This window comes from Ixodes scapularis, unplaced genomic scaffold, assembly GCF_016920785.2.
Source record: "Ixodes scapularis isolate PalLabHiFi unplaced genomic scaffold, ASM1692078v2 ptg000292l_1__unscaffolded, whole genome shotgun sequence".
In the NCBI taxonomy this organism is placed as follows: domain Eukaryota; kingdom Metazoa; phylum Arthropoda; class Arachnida; order Ixodida; family Ixodidae; genus Ixodes; species Ixodes scapularis.
The window spans coordinates 1,200,820-1,206,819 of NW_024609951.1; positions in this window are offsets into that span (position 1 = coordinate 1,200,820).

A 6,000-nucleotide genomic window follows, 5' to 3' on the forward strand; every position below is an offset into this window, starting at 1 on the left:
CCAAACAATACACATCTCACAAATTTCTTATTTTGGCTCACAACAAACAGGCCCAAAATATATGCTACGAATACAACGTTTTCGTATTTTATTTTAGGCCACGGAATAATTGTATTCAAGAGCACATCCCAATACAATATCATGGCGACATCATTTAAACTGTAGTTTCGTTCAATTTCCTCGGCAATTTGTTACACAAAAGGGTAAGTTATTTTTTTATATAACCAGACCAAGAATCGTCATCTCAAGTATTATATATAAAGTAGTATAGCACAGTTGAATAAGCCAACAATTCTATGACATAATAATCCACTAATGCTCATACTACCTCTTTTTTACAGCAAAAATTATAGACAGCCTGTACTTGCTGGAGAACAGATTCAAACCTTTAATATAAAATGCGCGCTATAACAAAGCCATTAGGCTCCATTTCTCAGGAAGCATAAAATATTAACCTTACAAAAATGTAAACTAAAGCTTTACCGATGTATCATGAAGTCAGAAGTAATCCAACTGCCTTTTTCGAACAGAATCTCTCGAAGGAACACACATGTAATCTTATAGCCACCAGGTGCAGGACAGAAACAATACGTACTAACCACGGCATGCTTAAGCCTTCCACCAAAATAGGTGTACTTTTAAATGTCCATCCGGACTTGATGGCTTCAATCGTAGAGACAGTATCAGCACATGCGTTAATTACTGCACATTTTGTATAATCAGGAGATATTTTAACGCACAAGTGTGTTCAATATATATGCTTCCTCATAATCCTCAATTTTGAGGAAAGCGATTTAACCATGCATGTTTTATTTTTGTTTTTGCCCCGCTGAGTGACGCGAAGGAAGACATGAGGGAAAGGGGGCTCCGGCCTTGTCAGGCATTTCATTTACTCTTTCGACCGGCACAGCCAACTGTAAGTACATTTGTTTGTTTCAGTCGCCTAAATAAAAATGTTATGCGAGTTAGCCCATGCGTTATCGATAGACTTAGCTGGGTTTCGATTTCTTCAACATTCAATACAAAGGTGCGGAACTCAGCTCGTCGCTTGTTCCGTTAATATAGGTAATTCTTTCGCGCAGCACGAACGAGAGACAGTTCCGTTCTGCTTGGTAGTGGACGTTATTGTAGTTACCTGGATGGCACGCCCCGCGCAACAACGTAGCGCCCTTAGCTTCCGTAATTGCAGTTCTCGTCCAGTTGACATTTCAGCATAAAAGATACCACTACGTTTTCGTTTCCTTCAATGTTTCTTTCCTTTTTTTTAGATTTGGTTTAGCGTCAGCCAATTGTAATCAGCACAACCATTTTTAAACGATTGATCTTTTGCAACCAGCGCACGTTGGTCAGCTGGGGCCTTCGCAAGTGCCTAGGTAATGCAGGCACAAAGCTAGTCCCCTAGAAGACGTGGGAAATTTTGTGAATCCAAGGTGTTTCTATTAAGGACATGCGTTTGTGGTAGGAAGTTGTTGAGAGCAAATTGGGGGAGCTCGCCCGGATGGTCATATTGGCCTAATAGACGCCCCTGCATTTGGAAAACACCGGGTCTGATGTTTGTGCATGGCTCTAGTGATTTGGGTCGAGTGACCCCATGGATCGTGACGGTTTAGGACGATTTGCGTGTGCGATCTGTTACCTCCAGGAGGACGGTAGTGGCAGGCGAGTAAAGGCGTCCCTTTGATATTTGAAGACATCCTCGTTTTACGGAATCACGAAGAAAAGTGAGTCCCTTGAGACATTCATGTCCATGTTAGTTCTTTTCGTTTTCAAATCGGTCCCTTTCAACCGTGTCTTCCTCAAGCTTTAGGACGCATAGGGACTCATTCTCCGGTGCATTCTGTGGCCAATGCGGGTGATGAGAATGCAAGTCCCGCGGTGCAAAACCACAAAGTCTCTTTGAACCAAAAGTTAATACCTTGAAATATGTCTTGCAAATATACATTTTCAGTGTGTATGTGGTTGTGTGTGTGTGTGTGTTTGATTGCGTGGGTACGCATTGCGGAGGTAGGCAACGATGCTCATTAAGCCGTCCTCGATGTGCTGGCTCGGAAATTCCCCAAGCGAGTATATTCACTATTTAGTGCGGGGAGTTTGCCGCCCGTAGATGCACAAATCTTTGGCCATCAAAAATCGAGAATAGATGTAGTAAGCCCTATCGGAGGGGAGCTATCTTGCATTCGGTAAGTTCACTTAGCGTGAATCTGGGAGGAAAAGAGGCCCGTTTGGTGGCTCGAATCCGTTGCACGTGTGGCCTTTTGTTTGTGGTGTTTTAAAACGCTCTTTTAATTTCTTAATAGCTTTTTTTTATTTATTGTGCATACCCTCAAGCGCCGAAGCATTGTAGAGGGGCGGGGCAAAGCAAACAAAAATAAAACAAACTGGTAAAACAAAACAAAACAAAAAAAAAAAACAATCGGCGAGAAATTCAAATATCAAAAACACACTGCCTTTGGGAAAAGCAGTATGCAATATCTGTTACGGACACAATAAACAAAATAATATGAGTCATGTTGGCTCACCAAACAGAAATATAGACAAAGATTGGCGAAAAATGAAAATAATCAGGCATAGTTGCGATATCTGCTTGAAGGTGGTTCCAGTCGTTTGGTGTATGCGGGATAAATAAATAAAAAAGAGTGTTAGTTTGGTAACGTGTTAATCCAACTTTATTCGGATGGTCGAGGGGGGAAGAGTAATAGTTAGGCAATGTAAAGAAATGGTCTCGCAGCGACTGGTAATGGTACACTTTATGAAACAGGCAAAGTCGAAAAAAACTTTCTGCGCAATGAAAAAGAGGGTAACAACAAACTGGACTTCATTGATGATATGCTAGCTGCTCGATTATAATTAGACAGAATGAAACGAACGGCGTTATTATGAACTAGTTCGAAGCTTTATGCAGAAAGGCGTGGTTAGGATCCCAGATAGAGTCTGCGTATTCCAATTTTGACCGTACAAGAGTGTTATAAAGAAGAAGTTTTAAGTTAACTGCGGCAGTTCTGAAGTTTCGTCGTAGGTATCCTAACATACGGTTAGATTTGGCGATTATTATATCAATATGAGGCTTCCAGGTTAATGTCGACGATATAGCAACACCCTGATAACGGTATGAGTTTACAGATTCAAGTTGAATGTCGGTTAGTGTATATTCTGAAGGGCGTGCGCCTTGCCGGGAAACGCGCATTAGTTTACATTTGTTAGGGTTTAGTTCCATACGCCACTTTTTGCACCAAAGAGTAATATTATTTCAATCAGATTGCCAAATGCGTACATCATTATCATCATGAACTTTCCAATAAATTACACAGTCATCTGCGTATAAATGCATGGAGGAAAAAACACAACTTGGCAAATCATTAATGAATATTAGAAAAAGAAGCGGGCCTAAAACTGAACCTTGGGGCACGCCCGATACAACATCAGTCAGGGATGAATTAATGCCATTTAGAGTTACATATTGTGAGCGGCTGGTAAGAAAGCATTCAAGCCAGATTAACAAGTTAGGATCTAGGTTTAATGAATGAAGTTTAAGCATTAGTAACTTATAATTAACCTTGTCGAATGCTTTAGAAAAATCGAGAAAAATACAGTCAGCCTGATGGTTTTTGTCCAGTATAGCATGCAAACAATGGGTGAAATGAAGCAGCTGCGTTTCACAAGAAAATGAGAGACGGAAACCATGTTGAGCAGGGGCGAAAAATGAATTGGATTCCAGGTAATTAAACATATGAGAGTACAGAATGTGCTCCATTATTTTACAGGAAATACTTGCTAGCGAAATGGGTCAATAATTTAATGGAGTATGCTTGTTACCAGACTTATGCAGTGGAACCATCTTCGCAATTTTCCATTCTATTGGGAGCGTTCCACACTCAAGAGATTGCTGGAAAATATTGGCCAAAATAAAGGATGAGTACATTTCAGTTGGTCTTAGAAATATTGAGTTAATATTATCGCTTCCACAGGACGATGAACTTTCAAAAAATCAATTAACTTTACAATTCCAGTAGGCTCTATGAAAAATGGAAACATAGGGCTAAACTCACAACGTGGAACGTCATAAGATACATTTCCATCACCTACAATAAAACTATTTGAAAAAGCGTTATTAAACACTGATGGATATTCTGCCGGAAGGATTAACGCCCCGGACTCATGGCTAAGAGAAATTAACAATAGACTCGGTAAAGTATTCTTAAAAAAATTTTCTTTGACGTCACCCAGGCAGCACCGAGTTCTGGGCCAAAACTTGGCTTGCGTCTGGCAGTTTAGGGCATTAAAAAGCCCAAAGAAGCCAACGTAGTGCCAAACCTGACCTCCCTTGGCAACAGTCTGGGTATCTTGGCCCTAATTCGCCAAACAAGTGCCAAACTTAGGCTTCGCTGCCGGGTTGTTCGGTTGGCGTCTGGCATCTTCGGGCCTAAATCGCCTAAAAAATGCCAGATTTAGGCTTACTGCCCGGTAGTTCGGCAGATCTTTGGCATTTTGGGGCCAAAATCGCCAAACTAATGCCAAAGTTAGGCTTCACTTTTTGATAGTTCGGCTATCACCTGGCACATTCGGGCCAAAATCGCCACAGATGTGCCAGAGTTAGGCTTACTACCTTGTAGTTCGGCAGAGTTTTGGCATTTTTGGGCCAAAATCGCCGAACTAATGCCAAAGTTAGGCTTCACTTTTTGACAGTTCGGCTGTCTCCTGGCACATTCGGGCCAAAATCGCCACAGATGTGCCAGAGTTAGGCTTACTACCTTGTAGTTCGGCAGAGCTTTGGCATTTTCGGGCCAAAATCGCCAAACTTATGCCAAAGTTAGGCTTCACTTTTTCACAGTTTGGCTGTCACCTAGCACATTCGGGCCAAAATCGCCACAAATGTGCCAGAGTTAGGCTTACTACCTTAAAGTTCGGTTGAGATCTGGCATCTTTGGGCCCAAGTCGCCAAACGAGCACCCAAGTTAGGCTTCGCTTCCCGATAGTTTGGCTGTGATCTGGCAGCTGCGGGCCAAAGTTGCCAAACAAGTGCCAGAACTAGGCTTACTGCCTTGGAGTTCGGCTGATGAAATATTTGATGTACGCGGGTGGTCTTCATCTTAATTAAATAGAAATCAAGTTTTATTCGGCTGGCAATTTTATCTTATTTTGGGTGTCTCTTGATTTCTGCAGTCCAAAGGTTGGCTGAATGTTTTGACGCGGCTGGAGCAGGCTTTGCAAACGCAAATAAATTGTGCCAGAGGTTGCACTCGCGCGTAGGTACACAAGCCAATATCGGGGCGCGCCGTGAGACAGGTTCGACATTATGGCGCGTTCACACCGGCGATCCGATCTAGTCGCGCCATAACTTTCATCGCAAAAGCGACCATCGCGGGCAAAAAGTGACGGGTTTTGAGCAGTCGCTTGCTGACCCGAGTTTTTACGATGCACTCTAGTCGCGGAGAGGCCCAGCCAACCAACGGCGTTCGGAGCGAGAGTTTTTGAGAAGCGACTCGCCAACGAAGGCGTTGGACTCGCTCATCGCGCACGCCAAATTGACCAACTAATTACTTTTATTATTTTTTTTTTTTGCGATGCGATTTAGTTGGATCGCGCGACTGCTTACATCCCCGGTGTGAATCCGCCTTTACAGAAAGTGCTGTCAATTGAGCTAACACTGCGCAAGACGGATGTACGCACGTTTCCACAAGAGATATTAGTATTAGGCGGCGCATTGCAAAAGCGAGCGTGGCTCTGTGCGTGTCTTGCATTGTGATTGAGCAGTGTCAAATCCTAGCGATAACAAAGAGCGGAAACGACCGGGGCTCCGTGGCGCGGCTCCCGCAGCACACTTGGGGAATGAAAATAAAATCCTGGAAATTGTACTATTTTAGCGTGTTGATACTTTTTAAACATTAAAAGTGGAGACACAAAAGGGACGAGACAGGGCAGTCTGAACTTTAAAGGCCGCTGTACAAGCGGGACGTTTTACAGAGAAGAACCTTCTCTCCCGAAGCTGGGGGACGGGGAGGG